This window comes from Puma concolor, chromosome C1, assembly GCF_028749965.1.
Source record: "Puma concolor isolate L17-30 chromosome C1, mPumCon1.1.hap2, whole genome shotgun sequence".
Classification (NCBI taxonomy): domain Eukaryota; kingdom Metazoa; phylum Chordata; class Mammalia; order Carnivora; family Felidae; genus Puma; species Puma concolor.
This window is the reverse complement of record NC_141674.1, coordinates 136,216,640-136,232,100: the sequence shown is the minus strand read 5'-3', so window position 1 is coordinate 136,232,100 and position 15,461 is coordinate 136,216,640. Positions and strand designations below refer to the sequence as shown.

Sequence of the window (15,461 nt, the reverse complement as noted above, 5' to 3'; positions counted from 1 at the left end):
TGTGAGCCTGCCAAGAGGTTCCGAGAGCGGACCACAGGGAGGGAAATGAGGACGCGTAGGCGAAGCAGATGCAGCCAAAGGGGTGCAAACTGCGGAGCAGGTACAGGTGGCAGGGAAGGGGCCGGGTACCTGCTGGGGTCCTGAGGCTCCAGCAAGCCAGGAAGAGGGACGGAGACGGGGAAGAGGAACCGGCACAGAAACTGCAGAAGGAAGCCGAGGCCGACCTAGTGAGCAGCGAAGACCTTCCAGAAGAAAAGAGAAGGCGCCAATGCGAGCTTAGAACGATACTAGGGGGTTAGGGAAAGAGTACGAAAACGCTCAAGAGGCAGAGAGGGGTGCTGATGAGAGATGGAAAGGGCGCGCAGGGAGGTGGGAAGTGAAGCGAAGCCTTCGGGCAGTGGGCAGGTGAGAAGAAGAGCGGGGGCTGTGAGCTGAGGTGGGCCGGTGCGCGCAGGCGGGACCCGCCGCTGACTCATGGACCCCGAGCCCTTGGCGTCCAAACCGCGAGGGGGGGGGGGGGGCCGGGGGGCGGAGCCTTGAGAGCGTGGGCGGGCCAAAGGGCGGGGCCTGCGCCTGACGCGCCTTGAGGCCGCAGCGGCCGCAGGCCGGGAGGGGCGGCGGCAGCGGCGGCAGCCGCGGGGGAGGGGCACGGCGTCAGCGCGTCGCCGGCTGGGCCGCGCCGGTGGCCAGGAGGGAGAGACAAGGAGGAGGAGGAGGAGGAGGTGAGTAGGCTCCGGGCTGGGGAGCCGCGCGGCCCGGCGGGGAGGCGGGGAGCGCGGCCCCTCCCCTTCCCTCCCCGACGCCCGCCTCGCGGGGCCGCGCGGCGCGGAGTTCCCAGAGGGGCAGCGGCGGCGGCAGCGGCGGCGGCGGCGGCGGCGGTGGCGGCGCGAGGAGTTGGGGGTGGGGGGGGGGGGCGGAGCTGAGGGCCGCGCGGGCGGTGCGCTTCCCGAGCGCACGCGCTGCGCTCCTGGTGCCGTGATCCGCGTCGCGCCCGGAGCGGGGCACACGGGCTGCTGCGTTGCAATCCTGCACGCTGGCCATTTTGTGATTTAATTTTTTTGAGTTCTGCGCTTCGTGCGTGCCAGGTTCCCGCGGCCCGGCGCGCCGCCGCCACCTTCTCGAACGGCAGGCGAGGGGCGGGTGGGGGCGCGTTACATCCCCGCGGGGAGAAGGGAGGCCGGGTTCCCGGGGTTGGCCTGAATAGGCGGAGGGGCCTCCTGGCAGATCCAGAGGCTGCCGGGCCGGGTCCCTTGCGACGCCCGGCCCCAGGCCTTCCTGAAGGGAACCTTTGCGCCTGGCCCCTCTATCGCCCTCACTTTCTTGCTTTCGTCAGCCCCTCTCCCTCTCGGCCAGTTGAAAGACCTCATTCGCCCGTTACTCCTTCCCTCCAGTGAGGATCCGGCGTGTACTTATTTTGATCGGGAGCCGGGCTAAGTGTTCTGGTGGAAAGGTTCTCTTAATCTAAGTCTTGTAAATCCAGTCATGTACTCTACAGCGAAGTTGCAGTGCTCCACAATTTAACCTTTAGGCTCCAGGGAGTGCGCGCGCTTTCTCCCTCCCTCTCGCTCTCTCTCTCTGTCTCTCTCTCAAATACAACTTTTAGAGTCTTCTGAGAACTGTAAGCATTAGATTATCTTTAAGATAATTCTTAAGTTAGCGCCTTCGGGCAGCTCGATGGGAGGTTCAAAGAGAAGGCTTTACACTTTTTCCTCCACCTGTATCACCGTTTGAAATGGAAAACGTTGACTTGACGGTGATTTTCCACCAAGAGGTGGGTTTCACAATGCAGCCCCCGAGTGCTGTGGCTCACCTTGGTTGTTTGGTGCTACCTCTGAAGTTGATTTTAAAGCCCAATGTAGTGGTCAGATAAAGGAGCTGCTGAAAAGAAGGTCAGAATAATTCAGTAGAGCCATTTTATTGCATTCTGTTAACCTGTTTAAGCTAAAGCGTGGCAGGAGTTTCACCTAGGAACCCACGTACCAAGTGCTATGGTGAATTTTAATGCATTCCAGGTCTGATGTGGAATAGATTCTTCTTAGCTCTTTTATTGTATATTTTCCTTAGGATCTTGTATTTAATGAAACAGTTTGAGTATGGAGGGTTGGAGGAGTACGTTTTGAATCATGAGACTTTCTTTGACAAACTTGTAAACTAAATGGCTAAAATATGAACCATGATACTGAGATAAAAATAAGAAACTGAATTTTTGGCATTATCAGTTTGAGAAGTTGACTTCTTTACTCCTGTTTTGAAACCCTGTTGACATTTTAATCTTATGTACTACAGAAGTACAGAATTTTCTATTTGTAAGGGACTTTCACAGTTTAATCCAAACCCATTATTTCACAGGGAGAAATTAAAGTTTCTTGAAGATATTTAACAGCAGTTAAATAGAACTGGTTGGCTTAATGAACTGAAATGAACACTTAAGTATACAGTTTAGACCTCTCCGATGAATACTCTTGTGCCAAAATTTGTTTTGATTATGTTATCTTAAGAAAAGCCTAGTAATTACTAAATTTTCTTTTTTCTTTTTTCCTGTTTTGAGTATATGCCTTAGTTTATGATTTGGACCCATTAGATACAAATGACAAATTATGTATAGTTGGGAAATGTTACATTCCATCAGTTGAAATAGTACTTTCCAGTTTGATTGAAATTAGTAATTATTTTCACTCTAAGAACGTTTGTTCATATTCTTGTTTCAGATAGTCTGTTTCAATTCTAGGAGAATGGCGGTTCAAGATCCTCATATAGAAGACTCTGGTGTATGTAATCTTGATATTGATGAGGAAGAAAGGTGCTATACGCATGTAGTAATTGAATTCCAGTTCCCGAGCCAACATCACTTTTCTTGGTGGGCCTCAGATGCAGAGGTCCTGAAGTCCTGGCTAAGGCAGGGTGAATTCTTTGCATATGCCCCACAGTGTTTAGGCATTTAGCAAATACTTTTTGGTAAATACTTGTGTACACTTTACCTGGTGACCAGGTCTTATTCTTTCTGTGTAAGCCTCGTGTCTAGTGCTTGTGGTCATTTTGGGCTCAATCAAACTTAAGGGAGCCAAGTGCCTGGAAGTCATGAATCATGATATTGTAAACTTGAAATCATTCCATTTCCATATACGTGCTGAATCAAATATTCTATTAAGTTAAATTCCAGTATTGGAAGAGGTAGCAGGTATCAAATATTTTAGAAAAATTGGGGGGACAAACTTAACATTGAGAATTTTATTCTTTTAACATATGTTACTCACTGTGAAGTTGGGAAAAAGGAGCATTATTTAAATTTTTTGATAGGTCACCTCAGTAGAGCTGAAGTAATGTGAATTTTCTAGTGAAATTTTCCACTGGAGCAAAGTTTGACGGCCATCTATTGAGTGACCCTCTAATTGTTACCGTAGGCCACATTTTAAAGTTTTGGTTTCACTTTATAAGGATAAACATTTTTCAGCATATAGACCTTTGTAAGGAGCATGACTTTTGGAGTCCAGACTACCTTGGCAGGCTGTCCTGAAATGATGTATTAAACAGTTTCAGGCTGTATTTGATACAGCATTCTGGTGATACAGTAAAAACAAAAGAGCAAAAAACCCGAAAAACTCACTGTATTTTCTTTTTTTCTTAGGCTTATCTCTTCTTTCTTTAATAGATCAGAATACTGTGTTTTGTTTATTTAAAATAAAAATTGAGGAAAAGTTTCAAGCATTTCTTTTGGGAAGTACCACCACTCCACCCTTTGAATAGCTTTGGAAAATAATGTTTGAGCAAATGCAAGGTCAGTTCCTTCCAGTGAGTCCTATTTGAATATGTAGAGCCATATAAATAATAGCCTTCACAGGGATAACTTTTTTGTACTACGTGTATTGTTTTCTATGACTCTATTACTGAAAACATTTGTATAGTACAGTAGGGCAGTATTTAATGTATAGGAAGCAAATCTTTCACATGTATCATTGCTGGTTCTTTTGCTAGTCCCAGTCTGTGTGTTCTATCCACTGCAAGTTCTATCCCTTCGATCCAGTTTTTACATTGGTTTTTAAGACTGAAAATACAGGGGTGCCTGAGTGGCTCAGTCAGTTAAGTGTCTTATTTCCACTCGGGTCATGATCTCATGGTTCATGGGTTCAAGCCCCACATCAGGCTCTGTGCTGACAGTTCAGATTCTGGAGCCTACTTCGGATTCTGTGTCTCCCTCTCTCTGTGCGTTCTCCACTCGTTCTCTCTCACTTGCTCTCAAAATAATAAATAAACGTTAAAAAAAAAAAAAAAAAGACTTAAAATACATTAAGACCTCCATCCACTTCCAGACGTGTGATCTGGACTTACTCCGGTGCCCTGAGCATTCATTGTTCACAGAAGTATGGTATCTCACTGTACCGTTGGCATATGTGCAGTTTGACCATGAGATTCTCATTTAAAAAAACACATTACTCATCAAGAGTTTTGAAAGACATAGCATAAACATTTAATGAGGTGTGTGTGAGGCATCTAGAATATTTCAATGTAGGTTTAGGTGGAATTAGGGTATGGATTCATTAATCAGTAAGAATTAGGAAGACTAATCCTTTCCTGCTGCACTTTAAGTTCATACTTAAGTCATTTAAATAGATGAGTGTTTTGTTTTTGAGTATTTATTTTTAAAAGTAACCAGAGAAGCAATTCCACAGCCTTTCTTTAGTAAGTGTTAAATTGTCCATAGAGTTGATATGTTTTCTGGTGTTGTTTCTTTTTGTACACCAGATCCCTTGTGGACCTGAAACCTTGCCTTAAGCCTGCTTAAGAACTCTAACCACTTGGTCATCTGCCTCTCCTTGCTATATCCCCTATTCCTCTCCTGGACTTGGGACCTGTTCTTGTCCACAGGCAGATGGTTGGGGCTCTATTTCATCCGAGGCAGAACTTGCAGAGCCAAGATACTGTGATACTGCCTCTGGGATTTGAACTTACTGGATTGACGCCTTGGATACTGAGGACAGGCTAGCTGAGAGCAGGGCTCTTTGGCTATTACGATTTGGGCCCATTTTGAGGGTCAGCTTTTCATTTGCATCAGGCTCTAGAACACCCTAGACTTCATCCAGTCATTACTTAGATCCCTGTCCTGACTATACCTGTTGGATTCTTTGCCTTCTTAGTTGACTCATGTAATGGGTGATTTATATCCCCCATTTTCAGTGGTAGCTATTTTTAAGTATTTGATAGTCTACCCATGTCTTCTCTCAGTTTTGAACTTTCATTTGACCAAGTAGCTGTTGTATTTTCCCATGGCACATTTGTTTATGATCTGTCTTTCCTTCTAGATTATGTGTACCCCGAGTGTTGAAACTGAATCTGTGCTCTTCCTGGTGGTGTTCTCAGCACTCAGTACAGTGCCTGGCAAATAGCAGGTGATAAATAAATATTGATTAATATAAAATTCATCCTAGCAGTAAGTTTGTTATCAATATGGGAAATCAGTGTCCGTATAGAAATTTAGAATTCATACAAGAAGTTTAGACATTTCATTACCATCATTAGTACTACAGAGTCTGTATATTTTAAATTATAAGCATATCCATATAAAAAATAGCTTGACAGGTCATTTATTAAAGAAGAAAAGGTGTATAATTTTTGCTATGCATTTTAAGGTATTGCATGTTTCAATTTTTCTTGAGTTTGATTAATATATATGTAATATTTTTTACACATTGAAGTTTTATGGCACTATAAAGAAGTGAGTTTAATGGTCCTCTTTTTGTTCATTAGTAATTGTATACTAAAGAGTAAATTCTCATTAAAAGGCCCTTAAATGCCTGCTCATAAAAAGAGAGACCTCTTTGATTTTGTTCTCTGTACAGTCGTGGTTATTGTTTTGAGGCAGGTCACCAAACTCTTTAGTAGTGTAAACCTTTAAGTTGGTTTCAGAACAGTAGTCAGTCATGTATTGAATACCCAAATTACCATGTCTTCAGACAGTAATGCAAACACTCTCTATTAAAAAGGTAATGACCATAACTTTTTTTGTAGAATTTCTCGTGCTAATTTTTTAAAGAGGACTTTTGAACTAAATTTCCTGTGAAGGCCAACGTCTCATACTTTCAATGATAGTGGAGTATATGTGTATGTGTGTGGGGGGGGATGGTATTTTTGGTAGTGGTATTTTTAAGTGGACAGTTTACTAATTATGGTGAGGTAACATTTTACAACTCTAAAAGGAAAACTTCAATTATCTGAATGAAATTAGGTACATGAAATTACTTCAGATAAATGGGGGAATCCTTAGTGTAAATGATGCATGTCCAGAGACATGACCTCAATCTTGTTTTTTTGTTTTTTTGTTTTTTTTTTTTTCTATATATGTCAGCTGCTTTTACATTACTAGATTGTGATTTTTTTTGGTGATAGGAGGAGGTAAAGTTTGCTGTGTAGTTTTTTGTTTTTTTCCTTTGCTACAAAGGGAATCCAGAATGTGGTATTCTATGAGAAGTGTAATTGCTCATCTCTCGCCTGTGCTGCCCTGCCCTTTTAGGTGGTATACCATAGCCTTCCATTTTGTCACCTTCCTGTCAAATGTCAAATGTGTTTGTGGAATACACATACAGTTTGTTTGAGAATACAGTTTGTTTGAAATTAAAGCCACACCCCTCTATCCAATCACAAGATATTTATCCTTCCCAAAAGCTGAGTTACAAGAAGTTAAGATGAATTGAGCTGGGTAAACCTTAATTCCTTCCCTGTCCCCCGTAAGGTTTAATATGAAGCAGTATCTTATGATGTAGGACCTTAAAATAGAAACAAACACTGGGGCATAACCCCTGGCTTTTATGGATCCTTATTTGAAATGAAAATTTTGCTGATTGATTAGAGTTTAGGAATGCTTTAGGAAACTGATTTCTGCTGTTGTTTATTAAGTGTGCAGCACTCTTGGGCTCCTGGCATCTGAAAGCTATTGTTTAAAGAGTGGACAGCCTCTGTAGCTGTGATGACATTTTTCTCTAGGCATTCTTTTGTTTTGGTTTTGAACAGAGATAGGGTTATCTCAGCTATGGAGATGTGTGTAGAAATTTTACTTCTCTTTTCAACATTACCTGTTGACATTTTACCTAAAGCACCTGCGGACATTTTTTATTTTCATTCTTTATTTTCAGCATGTAGCTGCTTCCTTTTTGCCTCTGGGTCTTTGAGATACAAGATGATTCATATCTTGATTACCTTGGGTAAAGTGGATATGATATCAGCAAGTTCTGTATCCAGACCTTGTGAACAATTCCTAGGTCATTGCCTGAGACCTTCTTAAATATATGCAGGCAGTGTGATTGAAGAGCTTAGGCTTCAGGGTCAGTCGAAACTGATTTTGACCCTGTACCATTTATGAACAGCATATCTTTGGGGAAAGTTAGCTACTTTTCTGGGTTTCAGTTTCCTCAGAATAATCTTACCTGTATTGATTTATTGTCATATACAGAAAAGTGTTTAATGGTGTGAGTTAGTTCATCATCTACCTAGATCATTTTAAAAGGAAGTTGGTTTTGTTCTATTTGAAGACAGAGATAATCAAATTAGTAAAAATCTTTTCAAATAGAGGTCTTGCTCATTTGAATTTAAAACTATGTAAGATTCTTGCAACAGTTCATCTATTTATATACTCAGGGTACACTGATATGTGACATAGAGAGGTAGAATATGTAGCATACTTTTGAATTAAGACAGACTTGGATTTGTCTATAGGTGATCTAGCACTTGGGTAACCTTTGGGAAGGGAACTTTACTTTCTTGACTCAGTTTTCATCTGTAAAATGGGTAATACAAGTGTAAAGAATAATAAAGGGTGAAAAAGGATAATATGTTGTTGTAAAGACTTCAGAGAGGAAGTATGCAAAATACTTAGTAATGCCTGAATCCATAAATACTGATAGTTGTTATTGTGACCTCAGACAAATGACTTCCCCTCTCTCTACTTCAGGTTTCCTCATCTGTAGCATGAGTATATCAGAGAACTAGTAGAATTATTATGAGGATTTAATGAGATAATACATGTAAGCGCTCATTTCATGTTAATTGGTGTTACATTGTTTGGTTTCCAAATGAGTAGGACCAATTTTGAATTAAAATGAAAGAATTTGTACAGATATTTAATATAATTCTTATGTTGCGGGATATTTATTATCAATTTGGGGATGGCAACTTATCATTTATAGCTTTCATTGTTTCCTTAAGACAACAGTTCTCAGACTGTGATATGTAGACCCATGGGGGTTGCCGAGAGCCTTTCAGGGGGTCTGTGAGGTTAAAACTTTTTTCATAGTAATACTGACTTCTTGCTGTTCCCATTGCTTTGACATTTGCCTCACTGATACTAAAACGATGGTGGGTAAAACTGTGGGCATCTTAGTAGATATTAAATGGCAGTGGCATCAAACTGTACTAGTAATCATTGTATTCTTTATTACCATGCTTTCCCAGTAAAAAAACAAAACAGAAAAGCCAGTTTCACTGAATAATGTCCTTGATGAAGCAGTAAAAAAAATTTTTTTATTAAATCTTCATCCCTGAGTACACTTTGTTTTAATACTCTTTTTGTGATGAGATAGGAAATACGCAAAAAACATTGCTGCTGCATATGCAGAGTACATTGGTTGGCTCAAGGAAAAACCCTTCTATGATTTTTTTGAGTTTCAAGCTGAATTAGTCATATTTTTCATGAAACATCACTTTTACTTGTATTAATGACTACCAAACTATGATTATTTAGATTTAGATATTTGGCAGTCATTTTCTTGAAAATGAACAAAGTAAGCCTGTCACTTGGGGGAAAACAACTGGTAATACTTGTTGCCAATGATAAAATTTGAGCTTTCAAGTGAAAATTAAAATTTTGGAGAACTTGTATCACCTGCTGTGCCCTTGTCAGCTTCCCAGTACTTAAAGACTTTTCTGATGAGATGGGTAATGATATTAATGATTCTGCGTTTTTGCTGTGGTATTAATTAGTTAATTATGTCAAGATTTGGAATATAAACAAATGCAAGGAGCTGATATTTTCAAAGTGATCAACGTTACAAAATTATTGGTAAAAAACCCTTATAAAAAGCAAGTAACAGGGATGTCTGGGTGGCTCAGTTAAGTGTCAGACTCTTGATCTCTACTCAGGTCATGATGTCACTATTTGTGAGTTTCATCCCTGCATCGGGCTCTGTTGACAGGTGTAGTCTGCTTGGGATTGTCTGTCTCCGTTTCTCTCTGCCTCTCTCTCTCTCTCTCTCTCTTTCTCTCAAAAATAAATAAAACATTAAAATATAAAAGCAAGTGACAGAATACAAAGAGTTTATGTGATAATAGGATCCATGTTATAGATAACCTTCAAACTCCAGCTTGTCAAGTTTTGGTGTAGTATCAAAGAACAACATTCATAATTATTTGAAAAGGCAATTCATATTAACGTTAATTCCTTTTTTATTGAAATCAAAACAACATATCACAACAGATTGAACATAGAAGAAGATAGGAGAATTCATCTTCTATTAAATTAGAAAGAAATTTCCTTTTTTTTTTTAAAGGAAAGTAATTTTTCATAAAGTATGTTGTCATATTACATATGCCATTGAAATTTTAAAATGAATTAATACTTAAACTTTTCTCATTTAATTTCTAATATAGTAAATATTGACAATTCTAACTCACATTAACAAAAAGTCGAGAATTCTCAATTTTTGAGAACACAAAGGAGTTCTGATACTAAAAAGTTTGAACTGTTCCCTAAAGGGAAGGAGACTAGATTCATCAAAAGATTAAAGTTCTGAAGTTTTAATCTTTTGAGTGTTCCTTTGGAATATGGACTATATGCCTCTACTTTATTTTTCTGGATTTGAGGGTATGTTGCTGGACTTCTGGGTCATTCCCCAAGTGGGCAGAGGGTTCCTGTATGTGTTATTGAAGATTTTCCTTTTATTTAAGGTTGGTGCTACCTATATGCTATTCAGAATTGAGATAAGGTTAATGGTCATTTCAGTCAGCCTATTCATTTTTGATACAAACTGTTTTGTTTGTGTTAGAGCTATTCATGCAGGTTTCAGAATTGTTCAGCATGGCAGTCTATTTCAAAGTTGTAGTGAAATTCACTGCTAAAAATAAACTGCCATTTTCTCTGAAGTCTCTACATGAGGCTAATCTGTTCTGCTATAAAGTCTTCCTGACATTTCATAGCTGTTTTCTAGTATAGTCAGTCTACAACTTATTTGTGATTATTTGCAGCAATATAATATAAATTACAGATGGGTTCTATGCCATTGATAGTATGGACAAAGCTTCATTGTGGACTATTGGCATGTTTCTTTGGGGAATTATATTCTCACTGGTAGAAGTCTAGCCAAATACATTTCTCCATTTTAGTCGGTCAGTGGCAGGAACCCCCCCGCTCACTTTTCCCTTACGGTAGAAATGAGATTGTTAAAGCTTTGGTAGAAGGAAGAGAGACATTCTGAGGCAGTGCTCAAGAAACACAGATACTTTGATGGGGCGCCTGGGTGGCGCAGTCGGTTAAGCGTCCGACTTCAGCCAGGTCACGATCTCGCGGTCCGTGAGTTCGAGCCCCACGTCGGGCTCTGGGCTGATGGCTCAGAGCCTGGAGCCTGTTTCCGATTCTGTGTCTCCCTCTCTCTCTGCCCCTCGCCCGTTCATGCTCTGTCTCTCTCTGTCCGAAAAATAAAATAAACGTTGAAAAAAAAAAATTTAAGAAACACAGATACTTTGAGCTCCCCAAGTGAGTAAAGGGTAATTGTTAACACGCTCAGGTGAAGCAGGTGTAGAAACTTGGGGCTAATTGGCAATGATGAAAGGAAAAAGAAGGGATGTTCTGAATGCTGCTTGGGAATGAGATACTCCCTTTTTAGGGAAGTTGCTAAAAAATAGGAGATGCCTTAACATGGGTAGTTCTAGGTTGGGAAATCCATTTATATAGAATTTTTTGTTGTTGTTGTGCTCTTATATTTGGTTATTGTATGAACTGAGCTCAAGAAACAATGACAAGCCGGTTGGGAAGGTTGAACTCATGGATTTATAGGCCAGAGGTGTGAATGTAAAAGGAAATGAAGTCCAGGGGCATTTATGAACAGGAGGAGTAGTGGAAGCCAGGAAAATGTTGCAGTATGCAGATTGTCCACAGGGGCCCTGAATAAATTCATGTTACAGAGTGGTTGTTAGAGCAGGGGTAAAACTGGCTATCAGCCAGCAGAAATCTGTGATTGACTGCTGTGACTCACAGCCTACTGTCCTAGGATCTCTGGCAGGAAATAGAGAATTTTAAGACTGGTATGCAGTGCAGGAAGCCTGTTATGGAGAATGGTTGACATAACGCAGAAATCCAGAACTAGGAGAACTTAGAGATATGGGAGAGGCCAGTGTTTGAGAGGAATTTCATTTGAAGCTGAGCTCCTTGTCTTCTTCTTGTCCAAGGGCAATGTTGACCCCTTGGATTGAGGCTAGGCTGAGCCAAAGTGGAAAGCAAAGTAACTATAGCTGTCTGCACTGGAGTGACAGGCTTGCCCAGAAATATTTGTTAAACAAATTGATGAAGGTATGGCAAGGGAACAGCTGGGTCATTGAACACAGGTTCTTCATGCAACAGATACCAGGTGTCCTATTTCCTACCTACTCGATATCCTCAGGTCAGGGGTTGGCAGACTTTTTCTTTAAAGCACCAGAGAGTAGATGTATTCATCTTTATGGGTCATGTAGTCTGTGTTGCGCCTACTTAAGTTTGCCATTGTAGCATGGAAGCAGCCATAGAGAAGTACATAAATGAATGAGTAGCTATGCTTCCACTAAAATGGAAGGAGACTGAAGTTTGTATTTCATATAATTTCACATGTCACAAAACACTAATCTTTTTTAAAAAACTTTTTTCAACCACTTAAAAATATAAAATCTGTTCTCAGGTCATGGCTGTATGAGCATAGGCAGTGGGCTAAATTTTGGCCCATGGGCTCTAGTTTGCCGACCCTGGTTGTAGTCAAAGAAATCACTATCAGTTATGATGCTGAAAGCTTAGTGTTACTGAAGTAGATATTCTCTAGGACAATGCTGTTGGTGACACTGTCTTGTTTTATAGGTGACACTGATGATAAAAATCCGTTCAAGAATTTAGATGTGACATCTGCAGCAGGTTCAGATCTCTCAGCTATAAGACAAACTGGATACTTCGTAAAGATTTTCATCTGTTATGCACAGAGCCAAAATCCGTTACTGAAATTGTCTGGGTGAGCAGCCTGCTGGGTCCAGTGATGACGCACTAGTAGACAAAGAAGTTGAAAAAGAAGGATGGCATATTCTTTGGATGACTGGCAGAGTGTGACGCCAGTATGGCATCAAGCCCTACTATGATTCCAAGGACTTCATGACTAAATAAAAATTGTTTTTTTTTTTTTCTTTGGTGGAGGTAGTCGGAGTAAATTTAATTCTTACTTGGGGAGTGTGTAATGTATTATCATTTCATAATGATACATGGTAATTGCTTTGGTAAACTATGACGATTCTGTCCATTTACGGAACTTACGTAATTATCACCTTTTAGTATTGGGTTCTTTTACTTCAAGGGAAATAGAGTAAAGAAAAACATCTACTTAAGCTAAAAAAATTAACCTAAGAAGGTTAATTTAAAGACTGTCATTATTATAAGAAAGTTTTTGCTTTGGGGCATTCTTGAAATTTTGCTCTCCCCCAGCATGCATAAAATATGTTTCTGTTTGCAAAAAGCTATTGTACCCAGAACTTTCTAAGAAAACATCCTTTTGCATAGGCTTTTGAACTCCTTAGGGGTAGAAAATCACAGTCTATAATATTAGGGGCATAGAACAGTTGAATTAAAAAATTAATATCTTTAGACCTATTAACTAAATTCACTTAAAATGATTAGTGAACAGATGTGGATTGGAAATAACCCTGTATTTTCTAGAACCATTAAATCACAAGAAAACTGGAACATCAAAGTATTCTCTGAAACAAATCAGTATTTTATTTTGTTAGAGACCCTGCTTTTGGCATGTATCTGTTTATTCCAGTAGTAGAGGATTTGAAAGCAGTGCTACCAAATGAAGTGGGTGGATTCTTAATGTTGAATCCCATTTTTTTTTTCAGTGAATCTTCAACATTTTTTTCATTTTAGCATTCAACAAAAACTCTGGCATCCCAGAATATAAAACATAGATTCATGTAGCTCATCTACAAACAGAAAAAGATTCCCTCATGACTTACCTTGAAAGCTGTTCAGGGCATATACTATTCAGGGCATATACTGTTTTATTCAAGGCATATACTCTTGAATTTGTCAGCGTGCCACGGCTACTACTGCATGTTTTTGGTCAGAGTGCAGTGCAACCAACAGCCGTCCTGCTAGGAAGAAGATCTGTGGTTGCTGAATAGTCAAAGTTACACACATCTAATTTACAAGTCAGATTAGAGATCAGAATCCTATGATAGCTTTATGTGGAATTGGTTTCATTTCATGGTTTTTAAAGGTGTTTTTTCATCGAAGCAATGCCTATAACCGAAAGGTGTGTTGTAGCATTTGAATGCTTTAAACTTTTGAATCTGGAATGAAAAGGATGTTCTTATAGATGTTTAGATCCTGGAACTCAGGGATTTTGAAGTAAAATGCTCTTGTCATTCATTTATTGTGCCATAATTAAACTGCCCTGTGTTATTGTCATTAATATTTGGAAAAGTTGGCCATTTTCAAATATGAGGCACTTTAGGAAAGACTGTTGTATGTGTGTGTTTGTGTTTAAAGCAGCAAACTACTTTTACCTTATAAATAAGAGACATGTAATAAAAATTATGTGGGTTTAACATTGATAACACATTTGAATCAGGAATTCATTGTGGTCTTCTGAAAACCTATGAGAGGGAGGGGACAATAACCAGAGCATTTTGTATATTGCAATTTTTTTTTTTCTAAAGCAAACTTTTATCAAAATATACAGAAGAGTGGATACATGTAGCTTGATAGGTTTCAGTTACTCTTAATTCACCTGTTCTTATTGAAATTGAGAAGACCTCTCATAAAAGTATAAAAAAGTGGTTCATTGCAAAAAGGATAGTGGTATTGCTTGGAATTTGAGAATGTAGTGGCAAGAAAACATCTGTGTTAATCTTTTATATGGTTTTTGAGATAATAATTCATTTGAATATAATCAGGAGAAGAAGAAAATCCAGGTGTTTAAAACTAGTTTCGCATCAGTGGTCAGAAGGATATTTAGTTTATCCTCCCCCACATGCCATACTCATGTGATAAGTTCTTATGAATTGATTTCTGAGATGACAAAACATTAGAAATTGCAGGGTTTTGAGAATTCATCAATTACATCTTTTTGTCCACTGTTTTATGTAGGACCTGTTTGTTTATGATATTTATAGGGTATGAGGAAGGCAATGATTCTGGCTTTTGTGGATTTCAAAAAAGACTTTGAAGAAAAAGGTTAATGCAAAGTTAGGATGTAATAGGCATACATTATTGTGTTAATTACTGTCTTAATTTTAGTAAAGCAGTGACTGTTTAGGTGCATCCTTCCCCTACTGCCTTGCCCCCTAACTTCATAATCCCCTGGCTAAAGCTGCTTTTTGTTAAGGCAAGTGACATAATTCTATGAATGGAGAAAATGAGGCTATTCTAGACATTGGGAAATTAGTGGAATGTAAAGGGAGAAAGAGATTGTAAATGTGATACGTAACAAGATCATAGACTAGCACTCTATTTTTGGATTGACGGGTGGTATCCATGCAATAGAGTGGTTTATTATGTACTATTTATTTAAAGCTTCCTGTTCAGTAGGTATCGACTAAGATACTTTGCAAAAGTTTTAATTCATTCTGCAACCTTGAAAGCAAGTGCAATTATCCTAATTTCCTGATGAAAAACCTAAGGGGTATACACAAGGTCTTAGAAGTAAAGATCCAGAGTCCCACATTGCGTCTCATTTTATAGAGGCCTTTTCTCTCCAGTCGTTGTCTGATAAATGAAGAAATAAAGTAATCTGAAAGGCCAGCATACAGTATGGGAAGATTTTAGGATTAGTGTCTTTTAACATAAATACCTTCATGTTGGTGTTGCAGAAGGATGTTGGAGCCTCCTTGGAAAGTAGGGAGATAGTACATTTGCAAATACTGTATCTGGACTCTAGAACTTCTCCAACTAATGGGTTACTAGTTAATATAGTACTGTATAGCTATGTTTTCAGATGTAAGTGATGCCATGATACAAAATCTATAAATGAAAGGTCGGTGATAATGAGCTGCCACAGTAACATATGTCATAAGCTAGACTAGATCAACTTCGAATAGAATGTATACAAAAATGCTTGAAAGAGGGTTGGTTTAAAAAGTCTGATACAGTCTAGGGTGACTACCAGTTTGGGGTGTGGGAATAACCGTGGAAAAACAGTGTCACAAAGCCCATTAAAATGAGAACTATAGATGTCTACAGCCTTTACAAG

General features: G+C 39.5%; 1 protein-coding gene across 23 annotated transcripts in view; it reads left to right on the top strand.

Annotated features, from left to right (window-relative positions):
- The first annotated feature begins 583 nt into the window (after positions 1–583).
- The window catches only part of QTMAN (queuosine-tRNA mannosyltransferase), a 466,550-nt gene continuing 451,672 nt past the window's right edge, over positions 584–15,461 (top strand). For 4 of the 23 annotated variants that reach the window (XR_015255199.1, XR_015255203.1, XM_086718510.1 and 1 more), the window contains exons 1-2: positions 607–722; positions 5,298–5,384. The gene's annotated coding sequence lies outside the window, so the exon portion shown is untranslated. Of the gene's footprint in view, positions 723–4,435; positions 5,385–11,683; positions 12,231–15,461 lie in introns of those variants that run through there. The other 19 variants (XR_015255202.1, XR_015255200.1, XM_086718505.1 and 16 more) reach the window with 14 other exon arrangements.